Source organism: Chiloscyllium punctatum, chromosome 15 (assembly GCF_047496795.1).
Source record: "Chiloscyllium punctatum isolate Juve2018m chromosome 15, sChiPun1.3, whole genome shotgun sequence".
NCBI classification, from domain to species: domain Eukaryota; kingdom Metazoa; phylum Chordata; class Chondrichthyes; order Orectolobiformes; family Hemiscylliidae; genus Chiloscyllium; species Chiloscyllium punctatum.
The window spans coordinates 84418162-84431290 of record NC_092753.1 but is presented as its reverse complement, the minus strand read 5'-3'; the positions used below and the strand labels follow the sequence as shown (position 1 = coordinate 84431290).

Below are 13129 nucleotides of genomic sequence, written 5' to 3'. Positions count from 1 at the left end.
GGCAGTCCCAATTGAAAATATGTAACATTTGGCTATGAAATGGATACCTGAGTTGGTTGATGTTTTGACAACAATTCAAATTTAACCACACAGTTTAAATTATGCTAGGAGAAAGTGAGGACTGCAGATGCTGGATATCAGAGCTGAAAATGTGTTGCTGGAAAAGCGCAGCAGGTCAGGCAGCATCCAAGGAGCAGGAGAATCAACGTTTCGGGCATGAGCCCTTCTTCAGGAATCTTGAAGAAGGGCTCATGCCCGAAACGTCGATTCTCCTGCTCCTTCGATGCTGCCTGACCTGCTGCGCTTTTCCAGCAACACATTTTCAGTTGAAATTATGCCACAGGATTCTAAAACCCAATCAGATTTGAATTGATTGTTTTGCCATTATTGAACCAATGAGACAATCCGATGTTGGGAATATAAAAACGCAGGCATGTGGAAAGTTGGAGACAGAGCAACTGCTGTTGAGAGAGAGAGAGAGACCCAAGAAATTAGAGAATACTCTCTATTAAAGGTACCTTTTCATATGAAACATTTTCACAGTAAAAACAAAGATAACGACCCAAGGAAATCTTCTGCTGGAAGAAGAAAGACATCAAGAAAGAAAGCCACTGTGTGACTTTGAAATTAAGGTGATGTAATTTTAAGAAGTGTTTTATTGGAATAGTATATTGTGATAGAATTGGAGGTAGGAAATAAGCAGTTAAGAAAAAGGGCGACTTTGAGCTGTGAATAGTTATTGTTTAATGTTCACTTTTAGAGTTAAAAATTAAATTGATACTATTTTCTTTAAATAGTGGGATTTAGGAGTTCTCTGTCACTCGTATTTTAACAGATTATAAGATGAGGTGAACTTTTCTGGATGTTTGGTTTAATTAACAGATGGGTTCACAGTTGTGTCGCAACAATAGAGAATTGGCTCATGGACAGGAAACATCGAGTTGGGATGCAGGGGACCTTTTCAGGTTGGCAACCTGTAACTAGTGGTAGGGATCAGTGCTAGGACTGCAACTGTTTACAACATGTACATCAATGACTTGGAGGAAGAAAGTGAATGTACTGTAGGCAAATTCAGAGTTGATACAAAAATATGTGGAAAGACAAGTTGGGAAGGAGATGCAAACAGTTTACAGAGAGATATCAATAGGTTAAGAGAGTGGGCAAAAATGTTAGCAAGTACAGAATAATGTGGGATAATGTGAAGTTGTTTGTTTTGAAAAGGAGAACAAAAGAATAGACTATTATTTAAAGAAGAAAAGTTGCAGAAAGCAGAAGCACAAAGGGACTTGGAGGTTCTTGTCTATGAAACACAGGCCTCAGATAATTGTGAAGGCTGATAGAATGTTGGCCTTTATTTCAAAGGGAGTTGGAATATAAGAGTAGTGAAGTCTTAAGGCAACTGTACGAGGTGCTGGTGAGTAAACTACTATGAGCGGTTTTGGTCCCCTTATTTAAGTGGATGTCATTTCATTGGAGATTATTTGCGAAGATGATACGCAGGGATTGTCTTATGAGCAAATATCGAGCAGATTGGGATTCTACTCACTGGCATTTAGAAGAATGATAGGTTATCTCTTGAAACATACAGAATTCTTAACGGGTTTGACAGGGTAAATGTTGAGAGGATGTTAACCCACATGGGAGAGTCTCAGACCAGAGGGCATGGCCTCAGAATAAAGGAGCACTGATCTAAGATTGAGATGAGGAGGAATTACTTCTCTCAGAGGGTTACAAGTGTTTGAAATCCCTTGCCGCAGAGAGCTGTGGGGGCAGAGTTCTTGTATATATATTTAAGACTGAGATTCTTAATCAGCAAGGGAATCAAGGTTTACGGGAAAAAACTTAGGGAAGTGGATCAGAGGAATGTCAGTTCAGACACCATCTTATTGAATGGTGGAACAAGCTTGAGGGGCTGAATGGCCTCCTCCTGTTCCTTTTCCTTACAGACCTTTGGTCCTTCGAGCCTGCTCCTCCATTCATTATGAACATAACTGATTATCCGACTCAGTATCCTGCTCGTGGTTTTGCATCATATCCTCCTACATTCCCCTACACCTTTCTTGGGAGTCTTCACTGTTTTAGCCTCAACAGTTTTCTGTAGTAGAGAATTGCACAGGCTCACCATTCTCTGAGTGAAGAAATTTCTCCTCATCTCCTAAAATTTAGAATTAGGTTTATTGTCACACATATATAAAAATACAGTGAAAAATGTTTTTTACCATTATATAGGCAAAGTATTGCCATCTTGAAACACTGAATACAGTGCAAGATTTTACTGTAATAGAGTTCATCATTCTGTCTTCTTATTCCTCCTCCTCTGCTCCTCCAGTCTCTGATTGACATTGACTGAGGTCTCTGTAATGACCTCCTGGGGTCTCTGTAACAAACTCCAGTGACTTTGTAATGGGCTCCAGGATCTCAGGTCCTCTGTAATGACCTCCGGAGGTCTCTGTAACAGGCTCTGGGGCCCTCTGTAATGAGCTCCCAATGTCTCAGTAACAGGCTCCAGGGTCTCTGTAATCAGCTCCCAATGTCTCGGTAACAGGCTCCAGGGTCTCTGTAATCAGCTCCCAATGTCTCGGTAACAGGCTTCAGGGTCTCTGTAATGAGCTCCTGGGGTCTCTGTAACAGGCTCTGAAGGTCTCTGTAATGAGTTCCTAGGGTCCCTGTAATGGGCTGCAGGGCTCTCTGTTATGGCTGCGGGGCTGTCTGTAATGGGCTGCGGGGCTGTCTGTAATTGGCTCTGGGCGTCTCTGCAATGGGCTCCGGAGTCTCTGTAATGGGCTCTGGGGATCTCTGTAATGAGCTCCCGATGTCTCTGTAACAGGCTCCAGGGTCTCTGCAATGAGCTCCTGGGGTGTCTGTAATGGGCTCCAGGGATCTCTGTAATGGGTTCTGTGGCTCTCTGTAACGGGCTCTGGGGGTCTCTGCAATGGGCTCCGGGTCTCTCTGTAACAGGTTCCAGGGGTCTCTGTAATGGGCTCCAGGGATCTCTGTAATGAGCTCCAGGCCTCGGTTATGGTTCTCCGCTGCTGTCACCCCCACAATTGCCACGTCCAAGCTGGAGTGGTGTGCCTGTGGATGCATGGATTCTGTATCTCCTGTTGCCCATCAAGCCATCCTCCGGTCATCAGGGCCCTCCAACATCCCTTTTGTCGATAATTCCTCCTCCTCTGGGCCTAGTTGTAGACCTGGAGCCTCGGCTCAGCCTGTGAGTCCAGGCCCCGGGATGGGGGGAGAGTCAGCTCTCCTGCCCCTTGCTCACCAGGAAACCGCAGGCTGGGGTGGAACCGCGTCCGGCTTGTCCTAATATTGCTGCCACTTGAGGCCTCTTCCTTCATCCACCATTCTCCAGATTTTAAAGAAAGTAAAACTAGAGAAATGGGGGGAAAAAGACAGCAAAAGTAAACTGAAGAATGGAAAGAAACAGTAAGTAGATGGGAGTAGACAAGCCCCAGGTTCAGCCCTCCTACTCCGCCACCATCTTGAACTTGGAAAAAGGTTTACCCCATTCCCTTTGACTGTGAGCCCTGGTTCTGGACTCCTGGCCAGCAAAAGATACTGTACAAATGCAAGCTTCTCCTTTGTTTGCCCAAAAGTGGGGAAACAATTGAATTTCACAATCAGACTGAATTTCTGTAGTTACAAGTAAGTGGTCTGATCCCCTTGTACAGAAATTTAGATTCCAAAGCAACCTTCCCACTTCACAACCTGTCTCCTCCCACGTTCCCAAACCCCCTCCACCCGCGATATTGTCAGTGCCTAATTCTACAAAGGTTTGAAAATAATTCTGCCGAGATTTGAGTAGTTTGTATGTTTGTATCAAGCATATCCTTTTTCTCCTAATGAGAGACTCCCACTACAAGCTGCAAACAAGTGTGAGTGCTGTTTGATGCCTCTTCAAACACTCAGGCTCCTTTGATTTAAATGCTTGCACTTTAATCACCCATCATGTGTCATTACCCCGACAGGCAACAGTAGTTGCCAGACACTGTCTCGAATAAATTGTGTTGAAAGTCACTGAAGCGGCCCACTGTTGATTTTTCTTTTCGTCCCCTTCAGCCACAGCTTGGCAGACGCCACATTTCTGAGCCCGTAGCTCTTCTGGGGGAAGTAAAGGAGACATAAAGTAACATTGCTGAGCATCCTCCCGAGTACAATAAGCATATAACATCAGAGAAAGTCGGAAATGAAAGAAGGGGATTTCCAACAGAAAAAATCTGCTCAGTGACAGGCCCAGCTGAAATATAGGTGTTAGCATGGGGCTATGCTCATAAGCAACAAGACTTGTAACAGGCCAATTTTAATTTGGCCAATCTTGTCCAATTAAGGAGTGCAAATGTCAAAGCTATTACTCTAAGACCCTTGCATCATCTTCAAATCCTCAACACCAGTTCCATCTTCCTCCCCAGCCAATATTTCAGGTTGGAACCCTCATCTTCTCATTTTTATCTCAACAAGGTTTGCAATCTTATACCTAATCCATCACCTACTTCTATCTTTATAACATTACCAGCCTTCACTGCTGCTGTGACCAACCTGGTGCTGAAACCCTCATTTATACTTCCGGCACCTACAGACTTGACTATTCCAGTAAGCTAGGACAAATGTTTGGCACAACATCGTGGGCCGAAGGGCCTGTTCTGTGCTGTATTGTTCTATGTTCTCTGGTCTTCTGGCCCACCTTCATTTTCCATTGTCTGGAAACCTCAGTTAAACTAAAGCATCACTGCTCATATCAAAGCCTACACCACTCACTCATCTGTTAGTCCTCACTGGTGTCCTTTGGTTCCCTAAAGTCTTCACTTTTAGAATTCACATCCTATTGAAATCTGTGGATGGCTTCCCCCTATCTCATGGTTTCCCTCTACCTTTGTAATCTCCTCTTCTCCCTTTCTATCTCTGCACCCTTCCAGCTCTAGGCTATAATGTATCCCTTATCAACTTGCCTGCACAATTGGACCTCATGTCTCATGGAAGCTAGGCTCATGCTGTGGTGTTCCTTCCTTTAACCACTGTAACTCTCTTTAGAATCTGCTATAAAATCCATCTCTTTGACCAAGATTTTAGTTACTACATCTACTATTGCCTTTTATGGCTCAGTGTCAATTTGTGTTTGATTACATAATTTTGCAGAGGATCAGATAGAGTATACAGCAGAGAGAGAGCCCATATTAATACATGTTCTTTTTCCACTTCTCCATTTTTCCTCATCTAACTCAATCTTCATAACCTGCCATTACTTTCATCATCATCGTAATGTCTCACTTTCTTATAATGCATCTACATATTTGCCTTAACTATTCAGTATGGCAATGAGTTCTATATGCTCAGGACTCCCTGGAAGTTTCTTCTGAATTCCTTAATTGACTACTTGATGGACCATCAGATATCAATAGCCTCTGGTTTTGCTCTTCCCCACATGAGGAATCATTCTCTCCGTGTATACTCGATCAAAATCTTTCACAATTTTACGATTTCTATGAAGTAGCCTCCAGCCATCTCAATTCAAGAATAAGGAGCTCCACTTTAATCAACCTTTTTTAGTAGGTATAATTATATAGTTCTTGTATTGTTCTTGTAAATCTTTTAAAAGATCCTCCCCAGAACCTCTGTATTCTTCATATGTTATGGTGACAAAGACTCCTTATGTGGCCTAACTAGGATTCAATGTAAATAAAGCTCAGCTTGCTTCCTTTCCAGTTGGGAAATAAACACTTCTGCTGAAGGGCTCCGGCCTGAAATGTTGCTTCTCCTGCTCCTCAGATGCTGCCTGACCTGCTGTGCTTTTCCAGTACCACTCTAATCTTGATTCTTATCTCCAGCATCTGCAGTCCTCACTTTCACCTAGTTGAAATGAACACAGCTATCAAGCTTGCCTTTGATGTGGACTGATTGGTCTGCATTACAACTGTTCGTGATTTGTGTGTTTTTATTGCCAGATTCCTTCGGTCCTCTATCTCAATCAAAACTTTATTTTCCAAACAAGATCTTCCAGTTCTTCTCCCCAATTGCTGACATTTATCTATCCACCTCTTTTTCTGAGCTTGTAAATACTTTTTATGGATTCTTGCGGTCTTCCGGTATTAACCAACCCTCTCAGCTTGGTGCTGTTCACAAACTTAGAAGTTGCATTTTTGATTCCAAAATCTAAATTATTGAAGTATTTTGTGAACTACAGTGGCCCCAACATTGATCCTTGTAGAACCCCACTTAGAGTCATAGAGATGTACAGCACAGAATTGGATCTTTTGGTCCAACTCGTCCATGCCAATCAGATACGCAAACCTAATCTAGTCCCATTTGCCAGCATTTGGTCTCCATCTCTCTAAACTTGTCTCATTCATATACTCATCCAGATGCCTTTTAAAAGTTGTTGCTGTACCACCCTCCACCACTTCCTCTGGCAAAGCGTTCCATACATGCACCACCTTCTGTCTGAAAGAGTTGCAACTTAGATCCCTTTTACTTCCTACCCCTCTCACCTTAAAACTCTGCCCTTTGGATATTGTGCCACTCTATGCTGCTATAATCATTTGTGACGAGACACCATTTCTATTTGACAACTCGAAAAAAAAGGAGCTTGCCTTTGACAACCTTCAGAAATCCCGAAGCCCATTACAACCAACCAGGTACTTACCTGTTGAAGTCCAAACCCTGTTGAAATAAACGCTATCTTATTCATTACGTAGAATTGCTTTTGATATTGCATTATTTTTCACTCATTCCCTGTTATGAAGAACTTCAATCAACTGAGTTAAAAATCACACAACACCAGGTTATAATCCAACAGGTTCATTTGGAAGCACTAGTTTTTGGAGCGCTGTTCCTTCATCTCCTGAAAGCTAGTGCTTCCAAACAAACCTGTTGGACTATAGCCTGGTGTTGTGTGATTATTAACTTTGTCCACCCCCAATCCAGCACCAGCTCTTGCAAACCATTTTAATCAACTCGACCACTTTCTTTTCTTTCCAGCTACACACAAACTGAAATGGATCAAACTGCTTTGAATTCTCTGTTGCTCCACAGAAAGCCTATGGAGTAGAATGCAAACCATTATATGAAATCTGTGAGGTAGGCATAACACTCGCTGCACTAAGCATAAACTGTTTCCAATTATTTGCTTTCCCTTCTTTCAGCAACAATAAACATTGTCAGTTCAACACCTGTCAGTCATCCTTGGCACAGTAAGCATGTTTGCATAGAGGACTGAATGCTGGATAATAAATTGTTTGAATGCACATTCAATGGCAGCATGACTAAGTGCCTTGACTGAGATACAAATGCCTCCATTTCATAGCAGATAGCACACGTGCCTGATCCAAAGGCACAGTTCTTTAGCAAATAAGTTATATGTTTATCAGGGTTCAGCCATCATAAATTTAGTGTCAGCCAAAGACCTATAATTAGTTAATGCAAGTTTGATTTTTCTACAGCACTGTGCATAATTAGCAGAGAGCGAAGCAGGCGCACATAATTGTGTCTCTTCCCATTAGTGCACAAACTAATTAGCAGATTTTATTTGCTTTCTATGCCTCCTCCCTAATCAAATTTAGCTAGTTTTTTTTGATTTTTATTTCTCTTTCACACAGTTGGGGAAAAAAAGAATCATTATGACACTAATGACTCCTTAGAAAATCCATTAAACATTTCAGATGTTATGTGTCTATTATCCATCTGAATTGAAGATAAATAGTTCACCCAGAATGCTTCTTCTTATAAAAATCATCATAGCATTCAACTTAAACCCAATTACTATTCTTTTTCATTGCTGCTTTTATTTCCGCAGCTGACAAGCCCACTATATGTTTGCATGGATTCTGAAGCCATGGTCCTGACCCAGTATAACAGTTATGAAGATATCTCAAGGGTTATCTGATGTTACCTCCACATACAGGGAAAAAAGACTCATGCCTATCTACCTCTTTTCCTGGGGAGTCCACTCTCTTTGCCTTGGTACAGCTCTGGGAAGTTACACTACTGACAAAAGATGAAGTTAGCCTGTGCCAGCAATTCTAAAATGGACTGCCTAGTCAACTTGTTTTAGGTTGCACTTAATTTTCATCTTCATGGATACTGATTCAGCAAGAACCCATTGTGCATCAAAAACAGCCATAGCTCTGGGGGACCATAGTCTGTTCTCTTATTGGCGACTGTTGGTGAGCTCAACCTGAGGATCCACACATCTCAGGAAAAGCTGAGAAGGCAGTGCCTCCATGGGTGAGCTCAGTCTGTGCAGGAATTGAACTCTCACTGCATCAAACCAGCTGTCCAGCCAACTGAACCCATTTTGCACTAACTGCGGTTCAAGATGATGTCTCGCCACCACCTTCTCAATGGTCCAGCCAACCCGTGAAGGATTGAAAGAACTGTAGTGGAACAATGCTAGCATTCTCTCCCAAATGTATTCACCAGCAACAGAAGTTAGGAAAGGGAAAGTTTCAAGGAAAAGGTTGAAGGACAAGGAAGAGGCCATCAATGCTGATGGCTTGGAAATTGAAGAATGCTATTACTGAAAAAACATACATCAGGGAGACATGGTGCCAAGAACTGTCCCTATGGGCAGAGTACATGTGCTGTTGATGATGGGGTGACATTGTGAATTCAAGATTGTGCTCGTCTCAGAAAACAAAATGAAACACTTGATTTAGCCAAAGCAGAGAACAGCAGTTCATGTTACTTTCTCTGCATCACACATTTAGCCGCGTAAGATGCAGGATATTGATCCCAAGATCCACCATGAGTGAGATCAGCCTGGGATGCTATAGCATCACCAGTGAGCAGAGGCATACACCTTCATTGTAACAGTTGGAGCAGATAATAGGAAATGTTAATTCTGCAGTACATGCTCTGCAATTTTCACACAAACAGTATGCATAAACTGGGGATGTAAGAAGTGACAGAAATACATGCCCTTTACAAAATATTTAAACCAAATACATTTCTTAATGTTACCTGACTGGTTGGCAATTAAATCAGGAAACATAACATATTCCTAACCAAAAGTCAAAGTATTAATGAGTCTTATTATACTGTAGTTCATGGCTTTTAATATTCATTGATCACCACTTCCCTTATTTACACCAAAATATGAAGGACAGAGGAATAATTGCAACTGAGTAAATTATCAGAAAATGTTAATCTAGTTAATTGATTTCAGGTTAATCACAATATTTAGAATGTACATGGAAAAACACTTGAAGCAAAGATATTAAGAGATATTAACAGTAAGTTTCAAGTCAAAACTCCTGTGGAGCTAGTATCAGCAGAAGGACAATGGGCCAAATGGTCTCTTACTGTATTTTTGTGATTCTGTAATTTGGGAGATGCTGCACCCTTCATTACAATCAGGTGAGGAAGGCTCCACTTTGTCCCCATGTTTAACCAAAGAAGGTTTACTCTGTTTGAAAAGAAAATAATTACTAATTCAGTGAATACATAACTGGTTTACAAACTGTAGTCATAAAAGGACCAATAACACAGGTTTTCTTGAGTTTAACAATGCAAGAAGTAATTTTATTGCATTTACCAATCAGAGTAAAATAAAATACTGACTTTCATACACACACATGCTTGATGGTTTCTGCAAGTTCATATACATACAATTAGAGTTCTCATCTATGCTTAATTTTATAAAATTTATTTACAGAATGTGGGCGGCACTGGCTAGGCCAGCATTTATTGTCAGTTAATATTCAACCACATTAATGTGGGTGTGGAGTCATATGTAGGCCAGACCAGTTAAAAGGAAAAAGTGAGGACTGCAGATGCTGGAAATCAGAGCTGAAAATGTGTTGCTGGAAAACCGCAGCAGGTCAGGCAGCATCCAAGGAGCAGGAGAATCGACGTTTCGGGCATGAGCCCTTCTTCAGGAATGACTGCACATGCCAGGTCATCTGCGCAGAAAAAATTCTCCCGCTCCTTGGATGTTGCCTGACCTGCTGCGCTTTTCCAGCAACACATTTTCAGCTCTGATCTCCAGCATCTGCAGTCCTCACTTTCTCCTAGAAGATCTTAACCTACTGCGAATCCTCTTACAAGGATGCCTTCCCTGAAGAAGCTCTCTTCCTCCCTCCACAAGGATTTCAGTGAGTCCCACTCTCACTGCACACCCCAGGTCATCTCCTCTGCACAGAAAGATTCCTGAAGAAGGGCTTATGCCCAAAACGTCGATTCTCCTGCTCCTTGGATGCTGCCTGACCTGCTGCGCTTTTCCAGACCAGTTAAAACCAACAGTTTCCTTCCCTAAAGGACAATAGCAAAGCAGATTTTTTTTCTGACAATTGACAAACGTTTCATGATCATTGTCGGATTCTTAATTCCAGATTGAACTCAAATTTCACCATCTGCCATGCTGAGATTTGAACACACACACACGCACAAATAAACATACAAACAAACACACACATACAACCCCACAAACTCTCACACACAAACATACAAACGCACACACATAAACCCACAAACACACACACCCACACACACTCATACACACACATACACACAAACAAGTATCCTGTCTGTGGCTTGATGACTCAGCTGGCCTCAGGCTAAACTTGGTATTTTAACCTTCCAATTTAAAAATGTCATTGACTGAGTTGGTTATTCTTATAGAGTCATAGAGATGTACAGCATGGAAACAGACCCTTCGGTCCAACTTGTCCCTGCCGACCAGATATCCCAACCCAATCCAGTCCCACCCGCCAGCACCCGGCCCACATCCCTCCAAACCCCTCCCATTCATATACCCATCCAAATGTCTCCCAAATGTTGCAATTGTACCAGCCTCCACCACATCCTCTGACAGCACACTCCACACACATACCACCCCCTGCATGAAAAAGTTGCCCCTTAGGTCTCTTTTATATCTTTCCCCTCTTACCCTAAACCTATGTCCTCTAGCTCTGGACTCCCTGACCCCAGGGAAAATACTTTGTCTATATCTCCCATCCATTCCCCTCATAATTCTGCAAACCTCTACAAGGTCACCCCCTGGAGATAGTTTTTCTGGGTTCAATTTGACACCAGACATCTCGGAATGCTCACAGTCAGCAAACAGAGCTCCAATCTCTGGAGCTGGATTAGAAAGAGAGAGAGAGAGAGAAAGAAATAGCAGGGCAGGAGGCACCCACTTGGGTCTTCTTCCTGGTCTCTTGGCCAATTTTGCTTTTTAACAAAAATTGTTCAGAGAGATAGGCATTTTGCTGGCTGTTCCAGCAGTTATTGGCTATTCCTAACCTTTGTGCAGATGGTGGTGAGCTACATTCCTGAACCTCTACAATCTATCTGGTGTAGGTTCACCGAATACAGCTGTCAGGAAGTGAGTTACAGGATTTTGAACCAGTGACAGCGACAAAATGGGCTGATCATTCCAAATCAGGATGGTGTGTGGTTGAGAGAGGAACTTGCAGGTGGTAGTATTACCATACACCTCGGTCATTGTCCTTTTATATAGCAAAGGTCTCAACTTTGAAACATGTTATCACAGGAGCTTTGGGATATATCCATAGTGCAACCTGGAGATGGTTGTTACTGTGTATTAACGTTGAAGAAGATGATAGCGTGGGGGTGTCAACCAAGCAGCTGCTTTGTCTTGGATGGTGTTGAGCTTCTTGGGTATTCTGGACTGACATCAGCAAAACAGGTGATCTCTCGTTATTTCATTTGCTACATTCTGACAGAGATTTAGCACAAGTCTCCAGAGACTCAACTGTGCACTGAGATGTGGAGGAGTCTGAAAATTGCTGCAGAACTGTCACCTTCTTTCAGTACTGTTGATCTTGAAGGACAGAGTTCTGCTGGTGGCTGACAATAGAGGCATTTGTACGCATACAGTGTGGAAGCGATTTGGAACTCTCTTCCACAAAAGGCAGTTGACACTGGATTAGTTGTTAGCTTTAAATCTGAGATAGATAAATTTATGTTAAGCAAGGATATTAAGGGATAAGAATAAAAGACATGTGTAGGGAGTGAGGCTACAGATCAGCCCTGACCTCATTGAATGGTAGAACAGACTGGTGGGACTGAATGGCCTATGGCTGTTCCTACTTTCCATCTTTGCAGGACTGTCCATCTTCAGCTGCTTCATCAATGGCCTTCCCTTTATCATAAGGTCAGAAGTGCGGATGTTCGCTGATGATTGCACAATGTTCTATGCCATTCATGACTTCTCATGAAGATCCATGTTCAATTGTAACAAAATTTGGACAATATCCCCAGGCTTGGGCTGACAAGTGGCAAGTAATATTCATGCCACACAAGTGCCAGGCAATAACCATCTCCAATAAGAGTCAATCTAACTACCATCAATGGTATTACAATCACTGAAACCCCAACTGTCAATATCCTTCGGGCTACCATTGACCAGAAATTTAATTTAACTTGCCGCATAAATGCAGTGGCTACAAGAGTATGTCAGAAGCTAGGAATACTGCAGCAAGTAACTTGTCTCTTGACTCCTCAAGGCCTGTCCATCATCTACAAGGCACAAGTCAGGAGTGTGATGGAGTAGTCCCCACTTGCCTGGAAGAATCCACTCCCTCCATTACTGATGCTCAATAGTAGCAGTGTGTACTATGTACAAGGTGAACTGTAGAAATTCACCAAAGATCCTTTGAGAGCACCTTCCAAACCCCTGACCATGTTCATCTGGAAGGACAAGGGCAGCACTTACATGGGAATACCACCACCTTCAAGTTCTCCTCTAAGCCACTCACCATCCTGATTTGGAAATATATTGCCGTTCCTTCACTGCTGCTGGGTCAACATCCTGGAATTCCCTCCCTAAGGACATTGTGGGTCAACCCACAATAGGTGGATTGCAGCAGTTCAAGAAGACAGCTCCTCACTACCTTTTCAAAGGTAATAAGGGACGGGGGGCAATAAATACTGACCAGCCAGCAATGCCCACATCCCATGAATGAATTAAAAAAAGTGCCACAAATGATTAGGCTAAAAAAAGACTGAAGGAAGAACATGCTTACAACTAATACCAGAGAGGCATGGGGGGGAAAAAAAGGTACTACAAAAAAAAACTTGAAAGGCTCAAGTAATACAAGTCAAGACAGAGTAGTAAAAAGTACCAGAAAAACACTTCGGATCAGTGAAGTAAACCCATCCATCAATAACA

The 13129-nt window shown here is 42.4% G+C and overlaps 1 protein-coding gene across 2 annotated transcripts in view; it reads left to right on the top strand.

Annotated features, from left to right (window-relative positions):
- Nucleotides 1–13129, top strand: part of LOC140486476 (cell adhesion molecule DSCAM) — a 693577-nt gene that overhangs the window by 473128 nt on the left and 207320 nt on the right. The gene's annotated exons all lie outside the window — the stretch shown is intronic.